Source organism: Cygnus olor, chromosome 1 (genome assembly GCF_009769625.2).
Source record: "Cygnus olor isolate bCygOlo1 chromosome 1, bCygOlo1.pri.v2, whole genome shotgun sequence".
NCBI lineage: Eukaryota > Metazoa > Chordata > Aves > Anseriformes > Anatidae > Cygnus > Cygnus olor.
The window spans coordinates 108941900-108961037 of record NC_049169.1 but is presented as its reverse complement, the minus strand read 5'-3'; the positions used below and the strand labels follow the sequence as shown (position 1 = coordinate 108961037).

Genomic DNA, 19138 nt, shown 5'->3' with positions numbered 1-19138 from the left:
TACAGAAAGACTCACGTAAAAGGCTTAAAACAACCAAAGGTGTTCCTGAGGTACTAGCACAGACGATATTGAAGAGAAACATGCGGTTCTTTCTTCTACCCAGCCACAAATTTCATTCAAAACTTCATTTGCCTTATCTCATTTGTCATCTCTACCACAGGTAGTATCTGTGATCTTCTTTGCTGGCTTCCCTCCAGCTGGAGCCAATGCTGAATGCCTGAATACTCGTATAGATTTTGGGTAGTACCCCACTGACTCTCAGGGTGTGAAGAACCTCCCATTTGCCCAGCATACAGCTCTGTACCATTTGCACAACTGGATCCACATCTTCACCAAGAAAATCTCACCACTCTCTCTATTTCCAGATACTCCTGCAGTGGATCAACTGAGGTGCTCCCACTGCAGGTACCTGGCTCTCCTGGCACCAGGGTTCATACAGTTGGTTCCTCTTCACGTTTGCAGTCTTCCCTTCGTTGTGGTGGTCAGAGGAGCACCAAGCTTCATGCTAGCCCTCAGTGAGTAGTGTCAGATCAGAAGTTTTGTCCCTGAGGCTGCTATTAAGCCACTCTTAAACTGTCTGGAACAGTGCTGCAGTCAGGAAGGACGTGTCTACACAACTGGTGTAAAGGTCTCTGGGCACTGGGACACAGTTCCATACTGAATTTTTTCCATACTGAACAGTTTCAGCCCAGGTGAACCAGCACATTGCCAAACAGCTCCTGGGAATGACTGTGAGAGTCAGCATGGCCCAAGGAGCCCATTGACACCCTGCTCACAGCTAGGCCAGCTGGGGGTCAGGGTGCTCGGTGGCCCTTGGCCCCAGAGCCAAGAGCAGTCACAGATATCTTTAATTTACTGTTACGCCTCCAAGCTATGCGTGCTGGTTTTGATTTCAGCAGGGTCAGAATTGCCATAGACTTGGGGCTTGTGACAGATCTTTTCTCATATATGTATATATGCACTGGAGTGAACAGGTATCTTTTTTCTTCTCTTTATTTGAAAATCTCTACAAAATTGAAGGTTTATGTACCCAGGGATGCATAATAACAAAAATATGATTTGACACTTGGTAGCAGAATAATTGGTTCCTGCAATTTCTTCAGACCACTACCAATTTCCCACCTTTTTTCTTTTAAAGGCCAATGGATTGGCCTTCACGCAGACAGTAAGTCATGCTCATGCCATTAAAGTAAACAAGAAAACAAATAAAAGCTATACCTGTCACGTTGCTTAAACTATATTGATGAGAAGGGAAAACAGACCATAGAACTGATTATATTTATTAGATAACAGGCAGCCTATGCTGTCATTGAGCTCTGACTTAAGCACTTGTCTAGAAAGAGAACAATATTGCCTGTTAAAAAGAGGATTATCTGAAAAGGAAGGATGCACTGCTTTTTGAGGGCCTGGATTTATTTTTTTTTTTCTTAGACCTTTTTTTTTTTTCCTAATTACTATCTTTAAGGTAGATAAATGTGAAATTCACTGCCCTTATAAAAATAGCAAGTATTGGCACATCTTTTAAATATACCTTGTTTAGGCTAGCTAAGACTTTGAGCTGCTGAAGAAAGAGCTACCCATCATGTGATAGCTATTAGATGTTAGATAGCTGTTAAGTTAGATGAATCACCTGCTGAAAACACCTTGTTTTCTTCATTGCCTACAGATGGATCCCAGATGAAATGTGTAGTCTAAACACCTGGGGTGGGAATTCAATTGCTTAAACATAAGGCTTCAAAGCAGTTTAGTTTCTTTGGGTTACCTGGAAGGGGTAGTGTGGGGTTGATAAAGGTGACCCAGGACCTGTGGCTTCCTTTGACTTCTGAAGTTGACTGACGAGGAAGATCAGGTGAATTAGACTGGTGGTACCTAAATGATACTGGGCATCTGTGGTTTTGTTTTTGAATTGCATCTGGAATGCTGCAGTTAGCAGAGGTGAGTATTCCCCTGGCTTCTCCCTGTATGCTATTGGGAAAAATCTTCTTGATAAGAGACCTGCAGCTCTTGAATTTTTGAGTATTGGTCAAGAAAAGCAATTTAGATCTCTTTTGGCTGTGTCAATACACAGAAAAGGCCTTTATTGAGTACATGATTGAAAAAAAAAAAAAAAGGCTTTAAGCCACAAGGAGTTATAGCTACTTCAAGAACTGTTCATAGTAAGCTGCATAGCTGTGGTGGTACCCATTGAGTCCTACTGTCATGATAGTGATGAAATAAGCTGAAAGGAGGCTGTGGAGAGGCATCTATAAATTACAGATATTCTCAGGCACTATTGTAGCTACAGGAGCTCCAGACTGAAGAGGTTCTCGAGATCACAGTTTCTATTTCAAGAAAGGAAGAAAACTCTTTCAAATCTGACCTTTTGCTGGAACAGTAATGGTAGTAGCATCCTGCTGACCATCGCTTTTATTTCTGAAATTCCTCAGCTATATGTACTCTTTGGCTGTGGTACACACTAATGTTTCTTAGACAATAGTATGGCAAGTCATTCATTTAGCTTTAAACCTGTAATTGTCTAAAGTCAGTTGACAATTTTCTAATTGTCAGTTTTTATTGTCTGATATATAACTGCATCTTCTTGCTTTAGTGCCACAGAAACAAGACTTGCTTTGTCTGTGAGCATGTATTTATTTACACATATGTACCTTCGTGTATTAGTATGTATAAAAAAAACCAAACTTGTAGGGAGAATGGATGGGGGATACAGGAGGGGAGGCACAGAAAAAAATGATTCCCCATCACAGCAGTACAGTAATTCAAATGAACAGGACTATGCCTGGGATGTGAATCAATTGCCAGCACACTCCTCAGCCTGTAAGACCCAGAAGGTTGTATGAAGTGTCCCCAGCATGCAAGGAGGAGAAAAAGTTCAGAAAACAGGGAAGTTCAAGGGTTTTTTTGCTGTCAATGTCATCCTCTATAACATCATTTTCATGCTTCTGCATTTCTAATGTAAACAATGTGAGTGATTAAAAATGAGAACAAACAAAATCAGAGGGGGAGAATACTGTGGAACAAATCCAGCTGTATCTCACAAAACGGGGAAGGAAGATGCATGCTGTGAAAAGTTTTCCTCCCTCTCCTTTTTAACTATTCAGCTGCCTGGTATTGCCCCTAAATATCCTTAATACTCCCACAGCCATCTCTTTAAGGGAATATCTACTGTGTGGTGCAACTCTGACAACCTTCCAAATGTTTCTGTGACGTGTCCCTGTTTCAGACAGCTTTGTGGGCTGCAGCAAGGAACTGTACACAGAAAGAGGGATGAGTCGTTAGCCCTAAAGCAGCTTCTGCCTTAAGGATATCTGAAGTGCTGGGTAATTCAGATCCATGTCTCATAATCACATTTGGTTGGATATCATCTCTTAATTCTACCATAAATGTGTGAGGAATCTACTTGTGTTTAGAGTATGGAGATTAAAACTGTTTTCTCTGTTGTGTGGATGTCAGTTTAACAAACTAACATGGCACAGACAACTATCAACTGAGATGTCAAATAAGGCAGTCATTACAGCAGCTGGAAAGGCTGCTATTCACTTCACTGCTGAAGGAAATCCTTGCTTAGTCTGTGTCTGCAGGTAACAATGAATCTATTAAAATAAACTCTGGATTCATTTCCTGGCACTCCACATTGCTTGAATGCCTAATCTTTCAGTAGTAAATAGAAAATATATTCATGTTTCAGGGGTGAATAGGTCTCCAAAGATGTATTTTGTAAATATTATGTATATTAACACTAGCAATGAGGGTACCCTTACATCTTCCATTTGCTTTTCTTTGGGTCAGCCAGGAAATGGTGTAAAGAAATTAGATCTAAATTGTTTCTGGAAGCCAGTTACTGCATGATGACTGCAGTTTTGATTCTTCTGATATTTTTTGAATTAAGAGGAAAACTTCTTCAGTTTAATCCTTCAACCTTATTCCGGAGGCAACAGTATGTTAATTCATGTACAAAAAGTGTGGATGGTAACTTCATTCACCAGTTCAGTGGGGGGGGAAAAACAATGTTTACCCATGAAAACCAAAGAAAAGGGCAATACAGTAACTCTTGGTGTATTTTGGAGGCATTACCTAGAAGGCAAATAAAGACATAGACTTGTGTCAGCTGGCATTAAGCAGCACCAGTTTCACTTATACTCTACTGGTTAGTACTTTGTATGTTTTTCATATAAGAATGAGATGTAATTACAAGATTAATTAGGGCAAATACAAAGCATTTCATTAGAAATGCTACATGTTCTTAATATAACTTGTCTTAAAACTAGCCAAACCTTATTTCTGAAACACCTCCAAAGCGCCGGACTGTGTTTGTTATGGGGAACAGGTCTGTCTTCTCATTCTTGACACCCAACTGTTTGTCTGAAGAGTTCCTCTAAATGACTACTGGAATACATGAGTTTGGGATATAGTTTGCATTAGTGGAAGGTAAATCTTCCAAAGGCCTGAAGTTCATACTAATTGGGGTTTCTGTACTAGGTGTGAACGAACAGCTATTCTGGAAAATGTACAAGCAGCCAAGAATACCTATCTACTCTAGTCAAAGTGTTGCATATGCCCTCAAGTACAAAGGTAAGGGCCATGGTCCTGCAGATCACAGAGGAGGAGGCACCCTGATCTGCTGAAGCCCTCTCACCAGTCATCCCTACTGCTTGCTGGTGAAACAGCAAGGAGCGTGACCCAGGTCCTGCAGGGTTTTTCCTTCAGCTGCCTCTTTTGCCCTTGTGCAGCAGGGCTACTAAGCCCTGAGTGCTCACTGCTGCCCAGCAGCTGGAGGTTGCACATGATTAAGTGGATGATGACTTACCTGGCTGTCTTCAACTGCTGTGGGCTTCCTGGTGCTAATGGATGCACTGGTTTCTGGTCATCATTCATCATCTTGGGATGCTTTCTTCTGGCTAAAGGTGGCTTTTTACTTCAATCCCTCTATACTTAGCATTTCACTGTTTCAGACCTTGATAATGACTTATCCAGTTTTAGCCAATTTAGTACCAAGATTAGTACAAATGCATTTGTTTTTAAACCAGAAATTGTGGAAGTGGGATCTGGTGTGCAAGGCATTAACCATCTTTAATCAGATATGCAGCTAGATCTGGAATCTATTATCTGCTGGAGAATGTATCTTTTTGTCATGTAATTGTTTGTGATGCTTTCTTATAACAGTATCTCACCATGCACAGGGTTTCTTCCAACATGAGACCCAGTGCAGTCCTCTGCTTGCAGGGGAATATCTCTTGTAGATAAGAGATTAGTACAGAGACTTCACTTATATTGTTCACTTCAACAATTATAACTACATTTATAGATTACATGGCTTGCTGGAAGAGACAGAAACAAGTGCAATGAAACTAACCATCGGAGTACTTCAGTAAAGTAAACTCTTTAAATACTATCTATATACAATGCTGATAATTATGGTTATGTTTAAATGAGATGCATATTGTGAGTCTCAGTTCTATCTGAGAATAAAAACTAAGGATTTTTTTGCTGGAGGAGAAATCTATTTTCCAAAAACACATTTCCAACTTTACATATTCCTTGTGTTGAATAGATATATAGCATTGTAAGTTTGGGTTTGTTTTTTTTTTTTAAGTGTGTGGGTGACTCTTTTCCCAGACACTGGTTAAAGAAGTCTTGTCATGTGGCTTTAGTGTTCACCATACATGCGAAGTATGGCTTCAGGAAGACTTTCTAAACATAATGCTGGTAGGATGTATTGATCAAGTGTACTTGATATTACATTGTCTCAGAAGTGAAAGACAACCAGTATGCTGATTTGAGTGACTTTACCAGGAAATATTCTGAGCCATAATTTCCATTCAGAGAAATAGAAGAGTTCATGATACTTAAGCATCTACACAAACTGAATGCACAGATGTTATAGTAGGTTTCCATAATTTTTTGCTCTGTTTGTGAAGACTTTGAGTCCGAACTTGAAGTTTACCAGCCAGGAGCAAATGAGGAAAAAGTAAATACTGACTTAATCTGAAAGCACCATGAAATATTAAGGAAAACTTGGAATTGCAATTTCCTGGGGGAAACACCAACTCTTTAGTAGGACAGTCAAAGAAAATGACATGTTATCTCAAATATGAGAAAATACCTAAAATAATTTTAAAAGCTCAGCTTATATAAAAGGGGATACAGAGATGACCTTTGTATTGAATTGATTCTGCCATTGGAAACTTTCTGTGAGAACTTAATCTAGTTTTGAAAGTACCTGGAGCCATCATAATGCTGCTTATGCTTTCTCTAGAGCAGTCTCTGATCTGTAAACTTACAGTGGTTTATCAGACACCAGAGTGAAGACCATGTCTTTAAGACCTTAACACAGTGTTCTCATATACAAATTTGATATTGGGAGATCAAATTAAGAGTTCAACAGACTTTTGTACAGTTTAAAACCACGATACCAGCATGACTTGTTTCTTTCCAGGTGAGATGAAGAGGTATTTCAATTAATAAAGTTCAAGAAACAGTTTTCTGAAATACCTTATTGTCTAACCATTGCAAGCTCTCACTACAACTTTCATTTTATTAAGAGATTAAAAGCAAAAGAGGGAAGTAGCTAAAGGCTAATATTGTCCTCATATGTCTTATCTTTTGTCTTCTCTCTTTCCGTTGCGCATGAGAAGTATAGAGGCTGGAACTTCTAGAGGCAGATTAAAAGCAGGAGTTTGATTTAGAAAATCTGAGTCCTTGAAGGACAACTGTATTTCTAGAGGCAAAAGTTTGCTTCCAAATACTCCCAAGGTTAAGCTTTAGCAACATTCTGCTCGTAGCCCTTAACATTGGTATAACTGTTCATTCAGGAATGAATACCACTGTTTTATTTGCTGTCAAACTTCCAGATGCTGAAAAGGAGATGGTGAGGTTTGCTATTGTTACATCTGGATTCTGAGTTAACGTATTCAGCAAATGGGGGAAAAATTGAGCGCAGCATGTGTGATGGTTATTTTGGTGTACTGTTGAGATGTTATCCCAGACTTTGACTGATTGTTAGATGCCGTCTTCAAGAATGATAAAAGATGGCTGACTAATGGCTGATATGCATCCTCTTCCACTCTGCGTATCAAAGTATTACATTTAAATGTTCTTCGTATTAATCTACTTGAGGTAGAAGCAAAAACAACAAAAAAAATTGCTTCTATCTCTCCACCACTATGACCTTTACTTATTTTATTCCGATAACTCGTTTGTGGGAGTTGATAGTGGTAGGAGATACTGTGACTTTTATGTGTCAATGCGTTTTTAACTAGAGGCAGATTTAACACTTTATTAATCTGGTTGTACAGCTGTGCACTGCAACTTGGCCTTGAGCCCTGTTCCCCAAGTAAAATGTCGGGGGGGAAGGTAAGGGAAGGGACCACCATGTGGTTTTTCTTCCTGTGCCCACCACAAACACGCCAAATAATTATCGATGAACTACATTGAACCCCAGTACTCCTTGTGAACATGGGATGCAGATGGGGTATGGCCTGGAAAGAGCTTGGATGATAATTTCAAGCTAGAATAGCTTGTTCATAATTGTCTGTTTATTTAAAAAAAAAAAAGGTGAATAGGTTAATGCTTGCTTAGCTTAGATTTTTTTTTTTTTTGGGGGGGGGCTCTGATAAACTCAGAGGAATCATATCTATTTAAACTATTCTATTCTAAGTTTACTTCACAATTATATAGGCAATAAATGTAATAAACTCTAATGCACAGGCTGGTTTAAACTTTATTCCTTTGGCAAGAAACAAAATGGATTTTGTGGTAAACTTTACATGCCTGAAATCACAAGATAACAGGAATTGAATGTAGTGTCACCCCAGACTTGGCAACAGCAGTGTCTTCTTGGAGAATGAAAAGGATATGATGTGTAAAACTCAGAAGAGGAAAATGGTTACAACAGTCTGGGGCCTTGTTTTAGAGGCTGGGGAAGAAGAGGCAGAGCTTCTGGTTTTAATTTATCCTTAAAAGATAAAATGAGGGTAGTTAAGCAAGGATAAGTATTAAAATACCATGAGTACTGGGAGAAGACAGAATTTTAGGAATAAATCCAGGACACCAATTTATTTTAGGATCTTCCAGGGAATCTTTAGCATGTCCAGCTCGTAGTGATTTTTGCCCCACTTCCAAGTGAATTCCTCTGAGTCTGAGCCCTGCCAAGTGCAAAATGCAGAATTGTTAGTAGCAGGCTGTAAAGCTCCCCATTGCCTCCTTTTCATCGGCCACTTGCGATGTTGTGCTACATCTTTGCTGCTGTCCTTTTTGGCTGATGCCATGAGGAGCAGCTCTAGTGAGATGGGCATAAACAACTACAGATTGACTTCCAAGTGATTGTCAGACACCTGGAGACCCACAGCTTCTGTTTAATGGAAGCACAAAGCCAACTTTGCCAAACCCTCAAGGCAGCTGTAATTACAAATGTGACTGATGTAGCTACTCCATGGAGACACAAAACCACCACATTCGCAGTCAGACCTGCTATCAAACTCACAGCAGAGCTCAGCGTTTGAGTTATAGTTCAGAGGATTTGGTCCTTCCAAAGGAGTATTTGTAGGGTTGCAGAACAGAGAACTTCCCGTGTTCATTATATGATGTTATAAATAGCTCCCCAGGAAACAGAGCTGCTGTTGCATCCAGGAAATATAACAAATGCAGTATTTTAGTCTTTTTGACACAGTGTGACTTGAGCCACTGATCAGACCTGTATCCTGCATATGTATGCACAGAACACAGTAGCAGAGATAGATGTGTTTTCTCAGTTGAAATAATATTAAGTTTAACATTAAATTCTTTATTTTAAGCATATGGTACAATGTTATTTGGTTAATCTTAATTGTAAAATAAACAGATGTGAAATGTGTGCTGACATCTTCCCCTATTTGTTTATAGAAAAGTCCCTTGGAACATTAATCTTCCCACTGATCGTGTCTGCAGCTTTTCTCTTGAGCTCAGCATGAAAGTCAGATGCCTGCTGAAGGCCTTGTAGGATCCAAATCTGCATGTTTTGAAGATGTCAGTTTTACTGAAGACTTTCTCTCATGAATTCTCATTTCCAATAAAATGATCCTGGGAGAAAGGAGGGAGCACTGAGGGGCTGTGAAACAACCAAGTCACACTCCAGTTTTTTCAGTAGTATTCATAAAAATAACACCTTAAAGGAGTATATGACTATTATTGTGTTAATCACTTTTACATGTTCTTTAATTTAATCTATTTGGATTTTTTTGCCAAATCTGATAACCTAATTTAAAAATAAAAGACTCAAAGTACGCAAACAGTCTTACACAAGCAGATGTGATTTTATCTACCACTTGATAACCTAATGTGTCATGTAGAAGACCTATTTATAAATTCATAGAAATGTTTTGCATTTAGTGTTTCTGATTTGTTGATGCCTTCTTGCGAAGAAGCAAAAGCTCATGTTAAAAACATTGATACACTTTAATTCAGCATGAGGGTAAACATATAGCCTTTTGCACTAGTGTACCTGGATTGGCTTCAAATCTGTGCCAATTTGCTGTCACAGCCTCATATCAGCTATTTCTAGAAGTGACCAGGAGAGAATATTTCCTTCAGGAAGGCATTGCATTTAATGGTCTGAAAATTCTTCATTCAAATATGTATAGGTCTACTAAAAGTGTATTTTCCAGTATAGTGCTATTAGTTTTTGGTTTTCTTTAAGTATAAACTCCTTTACAAGCTGCTACAAAGACAAATCTGATCTGTGTGGAAGTGTTTGACACAAGCGGAGTACAGTTGCTGGGTACTTTTGAGGGAGAGAGTCATGCTACCCACTTTCAACATGCATGAACTTAATCTATTCCATGTTTAGTGCATGCCTGAAAAGCATGGGTTTAGTTTCTCAGTGCACTTATGACGTGGGAATTTCTGACAGTTTATGTTACGGAAAGCTGAAGAACCAAGAGGATGTGACTTAATGTTCCTGGAAATCTCTATTGGTCAGCCATAAAAAGCAGGATGTCCAGATTTGTAATCCTGTACCTTAAGAGAAAGCTGACTGAACTTCTGCGAGTCTTACTTAAGGGACTTTGCAGAACTTCAGTAAAATATTTTTTGCTTTCTGGTCAATTTTGCAGGATGTTCCTATTTGTGTTAGGAGACTTTCATAGGACCATCCTATATTAATATTGCTTAGAGGGAATGTGCAAGAGTGAGCTCTTTGGAGCAGTTGGAAGATACACCTAAAGGAAATCCAAGGTAAAATGGATTATTGAGGAACACTGCTGCTGACAAAGCTGCTTCACCATGCGATCCTACAGAAGAAAAAACAACTGAAGATTTTAAACTTGAAAGAAGGAATCTCAATTTGGGGCAAGAGCTGGGCAGGAAACTGCAAAGTAAGTTACAGAGCTGACCTAGAAGGGAAGTATATTGTATAAGTTCGTGGTCTCTACTCTGAATGTATACCTTTACTTGTAAGTTATTTCATTAGTCCTGAAATACAAAGATGTGAATGGTGTCCTTGTAGCACAATCACTATCTTATTTTTTCTGCTGCTAGTCATATATGTTCTTATATCTATGCCTGGAAAAGAGGTCCTTGAACTGCTTGTGATCTCCTGGGTCTGAGATCATAGCGCTCTTCCTGGAGAGAACCTAGAAGAAGCTCTGGCTTTTCCCTTGTCCATATAGAGCCTCAGCTTCCTCTCACGTTTTGTCTGCAGTTGAAAGGGAATAACTTTGTCAGTCATTTTCTAGATAAAATCCCAAGACCCTTCACAGCCCTCATCTGATGCTCAGGTGGACCTGCTGCCTGGTCTATCAGTGTGTTCACGAGAGAATTTATGGCATTTCATGCACCATTTAGCTCCTGACTAGCTGTGCTCAGAGCTTCACTGTACCTCCCAAAGATGCTGTCAGACACCAGATATAATACAAGGCCAGAAGAATACTGATAGCTTGTCAAAACCCAGGAAAGACAGACTCTGTGAACTGCCAGAGGGAGAGCTCCTGGCAGTTGAGATGCCTTGCTTAGGGGAAGCTTGTCACAAGTTGCTTCTGCTCTTCCTGGAAAATGCTCAGGTTGAACTTGCACTGGGACGTTGCTTTGGGATGTCACTAGCTGTTGATGCCTGCTCTGCCACTGCCCTGCAGTAACCACAGTTAATTCATCTCTTGAAGATGGGAATAAAAGCCCACTGGAGCCCAGAAACACAGAGGATGTGCATGATCAGCCCCTCTGTTTTGGCTTTGGGAGTCTGTTTTTTGTTTGCTGAGATGGTAGCTGATCTTTGACGGATATCTGAAGGAAATGGAAGTATGATTTAGGAGACAGGATGTAGTTAGCAATGATAAAGGGCTTTTATTTGTCCAGTGTGTTTTTAAATGATTTTAATCTTCTCTCAAAAATAGGTGTATAAAAATGGAGAAATTGGCCTGCCTACAGCTTTAAAAAGGAATAACGTCCTTTTTATCTGTGCTCTTCCTTACTACTGTTCAGCTACTAGTGCACTGCTTACTTCTGTCAAACTGAAATCTGGAGCAAAAATTCCCAGGCAAAGTTGGTGATCATGTTTCCTTAAGCCCCCTTTGCTAATCAGAATTGCAAAGTTAGAAGGGTTTCACTGATAGCCAGTTAAATGATTCTGCAGTCAGTTGCCATTCTGCAGGATCATTCTCATGAGGATGATGAAAGCTCACTAAAAATGGAAATACCAGACTTTTGCAAAATTTGTTTTTATTTTTAAAATATCCTAATCCCAGAGCAGAAAACCTCCCTCTTACAGAGAGGGAAGATAATTTATATCGAACCTTTGATGCTCAGTAATCAGATCCTTGATATTTGGTGATGGGGATTATATGCCATGGTATGTCTAAGTTAGAGCACAAAAAAAAAAAATTCAAGTCATGAATTTCCTTTTCTTCCTACAGCGAACGCTTTTGCCATAGAAATTAATTCCAGTATATCTGACTGCAGAAAGAAAGTAGGACTGTTCCACTAGTTAGCCAATTACATAAAAACGTGTAGGAAGCTTTTGATCAGAGTTTACTGAAAAAATAAACCAAAGAACTACAAGGTTATGATTTTTGTATGTATTCTTGGCTTGAAATCTGTAGCTTTCAGAGATTTGTTTGTAAGTTGATGATTTTTTTAATTAAAACCACTTCTCTAGTCAATCAGATTAAAAAATGGTAGCACAAAAAAAAGGGGTATGTTTCTTACTGCATGATAACCTAGCATATGTTCTTAACTTTTAAAAGACAATTAAGAAAACCAAAAACCTTTGCAACTCTCCTTTAAAACACCAAGCTAATAAGGTTCTCTTTGGGGTGAACATTTCTGGGACAGCAGAACACTAATACTGGCCTAAGGGAGTACTTAACATCAGAGCCCTCTATGAACACGCAGTATGCTTGACTTCATTCACAAAGTGAAAATCACACTCACTTTATAAGTGAAGCTCATTAATTTTTTCCTTTTTTCATTAAACATAAGCATTACATGTTTTTATTAAAAGAAACTGCTTGCTTGGATGAAATAAAATGAACTGTTTTTCATTTTTATTAATTCTGTTCAGTGTTTGCAAATCTCAGGCTGCAGGGGATTATCCAGTATTTTAAATGTGAGCTGTGGAAGTCAGCTGTAATTGATCTCAAAACTTCCTCTTGTTTCATGACTGACCAAACAAACACATTTTGTTTCTTTTGCCAGCTGCTAGAGTAGTAATTCCTGTAATCAAGATAAGGGTACTGCCACTGTGTTTCTGTTAGGGAGAATATTAGAAGATTAGGAACTTTTTTTAAATTGAAGACCACTTCCTTTGAACTTCCCCAGGTATTGTTCCTGTGCTGGTTAGGCTGCTTTAAGATTTACTGGTTTGGGTATAAGTTTTAAACCGAAGGAGTTTCTTCACATTATGATAAAGATCTTGGTATGTGTGCTTGGGGACCTGGAGACTGCTCTCGTTGAGCTGCCATCCACTTTGTGGGGTTGTGGGAAGGGGCTTGCATGAGCTGCCAGAGAGCAGCCCTGCTGAGAAATTTCTACTGCTGGATTCTGGATTTGAACTCTTTTTTAATTTCCCTCCCCCCTTCCCCCCTTCAAGGGTAATAGGCAGTTTATTCATAGCAAAACCTACCATTTTGTGTTGTCTAAAGGATGTAAGTCAGGAGGAGAGAAACAGCAAAAAAGTGAGCTATGAACAGATTCTCAGACTAATTCTTCAGGAGCTCAAGCCCACCAGGAAGTGGACAAAGTTGGCAAAGGTTTTATAACATGCTTCATCAAAAGTACTCATCAGCAGTGCTTATGCTGAGAAGCGCCAGTAAATATTCCTGATACTGGGGTTACGTTGGCTAGATTAAATGAACCTTCAATCATCTGTTCTTGCATAATGGCATGAGGTGAGCATCAAGCACAGCAGTTTATTCTTACAGCACAGTCACCAGTCTGCAGCTCCAGAAGCTCCCAGAGTTGAATGTGATCCTACATTATTTCAGAAATAAAGGATACCAAGTAATGAAGTTGCAACAGCATAACAAGGACTATGAAAGAGCAACTTTGGTGTCAGTTTTTGACTGTTTAAATCACATTATTCTATCAGGTAAAGCATAAAGCACCAATATATTGCATCTGTCAGCAAGATTTGAATATTTCTGTCTTACCGCAGAAAACAGTTATCTCAGTTTTCACTGATCTTGGTGATCTCTGGTAGTATTTCTGCAAGTTTGTTTGGAAAACTGTTCTGTGAGGCATGATATAGCTTAACATTACCAAGCTTTTCTACAAGTATATTTTGCATTGATGTGATTTTTACGTCTTTATTGTGAAATTGTTACTGTTTTGGGCCGCTTGATAGCACTGTGTTCTTTTAGAGCTACTGCTCCATGGAATTGAAGAGCAAATAAAAAAGCATTGCAGTTCAGGCATCCTCATAAAACCACCCTGAACTTGTTCAGCCTGCTAACCAAACAAAATAAGGAGTGTCTCAATTACTTCCTCTTAACACAGTAGATTTTCTTGTGGGCTTTGCCTATCTTGTTACCCTTACACAGACATAGATTATCTAGATTTATTCCAAGCTGTATTGATTTGCGAAGCAGAGCAGTGGCTCATCCGCATTTGAACTGCTACCCCCTGAAAAATTGCTGCATCGGGGAGTGCAGTAGTGAGAAATCTAAAGAGGAAGACAAGCATGGCCTTATAGAATTTTTATACACAACTACAAAGCAGCTTCCAGTTTCGCTAATATTGTTAGACGTTTCTGACCTCCTCTACAGTCACCAGCTATTCAGCTGAGGAAGCTGGGTGTGTACAAAAGCACAGCTGAGGTCAGACCGTGGGCTTATATCGATGTAACCTCACCTACTTAACTGGATATGACTGACAGCAGCATGTGGCCTGCTAGGCACCTCAGATGGCAGGCCTGGCCTATTCTTTTATTCTTTCAATGAATAACTGTAGACCTCTCCCTTCAGAAGCTGGCTGGGGATTATAAACAAATGAGAGGGAGAAACCTCTCTGTAGTCACAATTTAGGGGTGCGAAACCAAGAGGGTGATAGGACTCAGGTACACAAAGTATTTCTGTTCTTTGGATCACATTTGAAGGATCTGAAATGCAAGCAGGGCAACTTATGTTGGGACAGCAAAACGCGTTTGCCCTCGCTGCATGGAAGCTGCGCTGGCCTGAAATAGTTCCTGTGAAGGTTTTGTCTGAACACATCACGTCCGTCACGATCTGCAACAGGGAAAGTTCAGATGCTTCATGAGCAACTTGTCCTTCCCTGTAGGAGGAAAAAGTGGGAATTTATAAGAGAAGGGCACTGCGTGCAGTGGGAGGTCCTCATCACCCATCATTGCACTGTAAGGTGGGCAGCCCTGCCACCTGAATGGAGACTTCTGCAATTGGTAGATATATGGTGCTTGGCTCTGGAACCTACTCTGGATTATAAATCCCTAAAATCTGTGGGCATGGATGAATAAAAGCTGGGTTTTATCAGCAATACCTGACTAGGGAAGAAAAAAAAAAACCAGCATAGCCCAGCAGCCTGGTAGAGATTTCTGCTCCTGTAGCTGAGATAATGGAATGGCTTGTCAAATAATTCAGAATTACCACCTGAGTATTACAGTGGGGTGAAACTGATGTTAGATTAGCGTAAAAACCCAAGAACGTTGCAAAGCAGATATTTTCATTAAAGTGCTTTACAGGTACAGGATGGAATATACAAAAGCTGTGCATGAAAGTGTTTTTAGCACTCTGCTGTTCATACACCTGCTTGGGTTCTCAGTTTAAGCTTTCCAAGTTAAAGACACCACAGTGATTGTAAAAGACATGCTGTGTTTTGTACCATCATTTATGGTTGTGGATTTCCTTCCATCTCTAAACTGCAATTAAATGTTCCTATCATCCTGTAAATTAGCCTTTCTCTTTTAAACATCACATTTGCAACTCTATGTTCATATAATCCTGTAATTATGTAACTATTTTCATTTCAGCACTGATTCAGCAATGTACTTAAGCATATGAATGATCTCTTTGAACCCAATGGGACTCCTCACATGCTTAAAATTAGACATAGTTTAATTACTTTGCTAAATCATCAGTGATACTGGTACAGAGATGGGGACAAAGGAGGTGGCTTGCATCTTCTTTAAACACCACCATTGAACACTTCTAAACTCTATTTTAACCTTACTATTTTAAATGTTTTCAGCTGAATCATAGTATTGGAGCCAGGTATTCAGATTGACTCATATATTTTAAAACTGCAGTTTGTCTAGAAGCAAAGCTTCTGAGGCAAAAATTGTGAATTATTTGACAAGCTTCTAAGAGGATCAAGCCCTCTCTTGCCATCTGTGCTCTCCTTATATTGATTGCCCTTTCAGACATGTCATTGCAACTGGTGGCACACCTGCACCAGGAAGGGCTTTTTGCACAAAAGGGGATCGGTGTGCTCTTCAGGACTGCAGCATGATCTTACATTGCATGGGTACTTCTGAGATGATAAACCATAAATCTGAGGTGGCATAAACCATGAATGAAGAGGAAAAGGTAGCGGAGGTGGGAAGACTGCAGCAACCTCAGCCTGTTATGCAACTGTTACACTATTGAAGAAAATATACGTATGTCTGCATCCTGAGAAATTTCTACTGTCATCTTCTATCCTAAAATTGTATATTTGCTAGGACCGATAATGTTAATGGTTTTAACCAAAGCATGTCTGTGAGATCTCTGACTTTTACATCATATTGTATGAAGTAGGAAGCTTGAGGCATGACCACTGTGTTGGAATTACAGCTCTTCTATATTCAGAAGTAATGGGACAAGAAGTACTCTTGAAGAAATTGGGAACACTGAAGAAAAGAATTAAATGAAACATTGCAAATTGCCTTTTGTAGCAGAATATGAAAGTCTGCACCAAGTATGTCCAATTTTCACATTAGGAAACAGAGGCAGACTAAGTTCTTCAGAGTTAAGTACAAATGAATGATTTCTATGAGGCTTAATGTTCTGATAATTGTAAAAAGCCCTTGCTATCGCAACAACTTGCCCTAGCACAGAAGAGCTTTCAGAAAGCATGTCTTTGGTACTTAGTGCTTATGTTACAAAAATATCAATACACAATCAAAATTCTCTACAACAGAGCAGGTGGGAACAAAAGTCTGCCCCAAAGTTAGGATTTAATCTTAACACACAAAAAGCACCAAAATAAATAAAAGATCCAAAATACACTTGAAGACTCTCTTAGAAGCAGAAAACACACATAAGAGTTATTAAAGTTCTGTTTGTGGCTTAACATCCACTAATGGAGATGGACTTAACCCGGAGCTATGAATAATGCAAGTTTGCCCACACAAAAGTTTATGCAACACGGGGAAAGTCTGCAGGGAACCTGGATCTTAATTAAAAAGTCAGCGCATGGTCCCATAAAATGAAGACAAAAAGAGATCAGAGGAAGGTTATTTGTACTGCTTGGCCAGAAGACCTATTTGGAGATGCCCACAGAGTGAATAGGAAAGGACCCCTTACAAGGAAAAGAGGCTTTAGAAAGAATCAAACATGTAGCAAATTGATCTATTTTTTTCACTGCTTAGATTTTGAAAAACAGGTCAGTCTGTGAAGAAAAGGACTGATTATTGGTTTCCAGCTGAAGTTCCTTGTCATGCAGGCTTCAGTGGTAGTGGCCCAGAGGTGTTAACACTGCAGCTAGCAAAATGATTCATGCACTGGGAGGCATTACTAGCATAATTCGCCATCTTGCATAGTCCAGTCCACAAGTTTAACCAAAGGGTTTTTGCATCAAACTGTTACCTTCTGTCTAAACATGTCTTCTAAGTTTTAAATGTTGATTTACAGATTTGCTTGGATGGAAAATAAATACCCTTCACTTAGTACTTAGTGAGATTTACTTTTTTTTCTGAATTTATCTATCTTCAGCTACCAACCATGATATGAGTCAGTTAAATAGGTTTTTTTAATCTCATTCCACAAGAAAAGATCACTGAGGTGCTATATATTACATAGAAAAGCTGCTTTACCTTTTGATTTTCCAACAGTAGTCACCTCTGACTCTAGAGCTAGGCACAGGGAATCCAATTAAACAGCCTTTCTATAAGAAAAGTATAGCAATGTTTAGCACACAGAGCGTATTTCAGCTACCTAAAAGCTATTCGGTGCAACACAAAATTGGGATTATTAAACTCCGGTTCCTAGTTACCTATGCAGACTAGAAGTGAATGCTGTTTTTCATTAAAAACTGAGTTTTGCAGGTGAGAGGATAGACCATAGTTTGGTGGGATTGGTGGTGTTATCATAAAGCACTGAGACTGCAGCGTCCCCACAATCTGGATGCTGCTACAGTGGATTTCTAGGCACTCGGCCTCAGTGGAGTAGGGATACAGTTTGGCTTCTCACACACCGCTGTAGGAAGTGCTGGATACCACAGAGGGGATACAAAAACTATACAGCTCCTCAGTCTGTATTCTGTCTAAATGTGACCTTAAATAAAATAGCAAGGACAAGGACGTCTCAGAAATTCTACCTTTCTTTAGGGCTTTGGGGTTTACTTGCAGCTGCATGCCTTCCTCGAGTTAGGATCCCAAATTTAATAGTAGTTCTCTCTGTTTCCTTGCAAGAACAGAACAAAGGATTGTTTTTTTGTTTGTTTGTTTTGTGTTTGTTGTTGTTGTTGTTTTGTTTGTTTGTTTTTGATTGCTTGTTTGTTTGGTTTTTTTTGCTTGTTTGTTTTTTAAAAGAACTGCTCAAGAACTGTTTTTGTGTGTTTTGTTGCAAGCTTTAACTGGTGAGTGCAGAAAGTTTTTGATAATGTGCATTGGAACATGTACTCTCCTCTTTTTCGGAGACAACTATTTTGGTTATACAGTTATCTATATCACTTGCTTTCTCAGATCTTCCACAGTTCCATCAAATGGGATAGGGATTGTGGCTCCTTGCCCCTATGTTTCCTTTTTTTGTGGAATCTCTCAGGTGGGAAAGGCCTCAGGAGTCCTCCAACCCAACCCCTAGCCCAAAGCAGGGCCAGCTCTGGGATCAGACCAAGCTGCTTGGGGCTCTCTTCAGACAGATCCTGAAAATCCCCATAGATTCCAGATGGAGCTTTCTTTTCCTTTTTTCTCCCTTGGATAACAGCCATTATCCTGTTGATCAGGCCTTTCTCTTTCTTGTGAAGCAAACAGGCTGAAGAGGCCCTCACAGAACTGGATTTTTGATACTTTATGTATTGATATTTTGTGTGACAAAGGGTGGTAGCAGCATCCCATTTTTTACCAAGCCTGCAGCTGCTACAATCTTAACACATCCAGATCTGCCAGTGGCTGTCAGGTGCCTTCTGAGAGTGTCTACTGGGGTAAGGGTATAAGAAGATGCAAGTAAGGATTGATTTATAGTTGATTTAATGGCAGTACGTAAAATAATATCTATTGATATTTTGCTGGGTGGTTTTCTTTACAAACATGGGTACATGTCTTCTTTGTAACATACTCTTCCTTTCTTTTCAGTGCTCTTCTCCTATTTCAGGTCCTTAATGTTCTCAAAACATCCTTCAAAAATGTACTCAAGTTATATTATGGGCAAACATCTTTATAGAAATTAAAGGACCAAAGTTTCATTAATATTTATGAATAATGAATCACTAGGATGTTGCCCTTTGATAAACCATCTATAAACAT

The 19138-nt window shown here is 39.3% G+C and overlaps 1 long non-coding RNA gene across 1 annotated transcript; it reads left to right on the top strand.

Moving 5' to 3' along the window:
* The first annotated feature begins 1770 nt into the window (after positions 1-1770).
* On the top strand, positions 1771-16034 carry LOC121079442. Its single transcript, XR_005825036.1, has 4 exons — positions 1771-1935; positions 10086-10346; positions 14740-14817; positions 15836-16034. It is a non-coding gene; the product is annotated as an uncharacterized LOC121079442 (long non-coding RNA).
* Positions 16035-19138: the final 3104 nt, after the last annotated feature.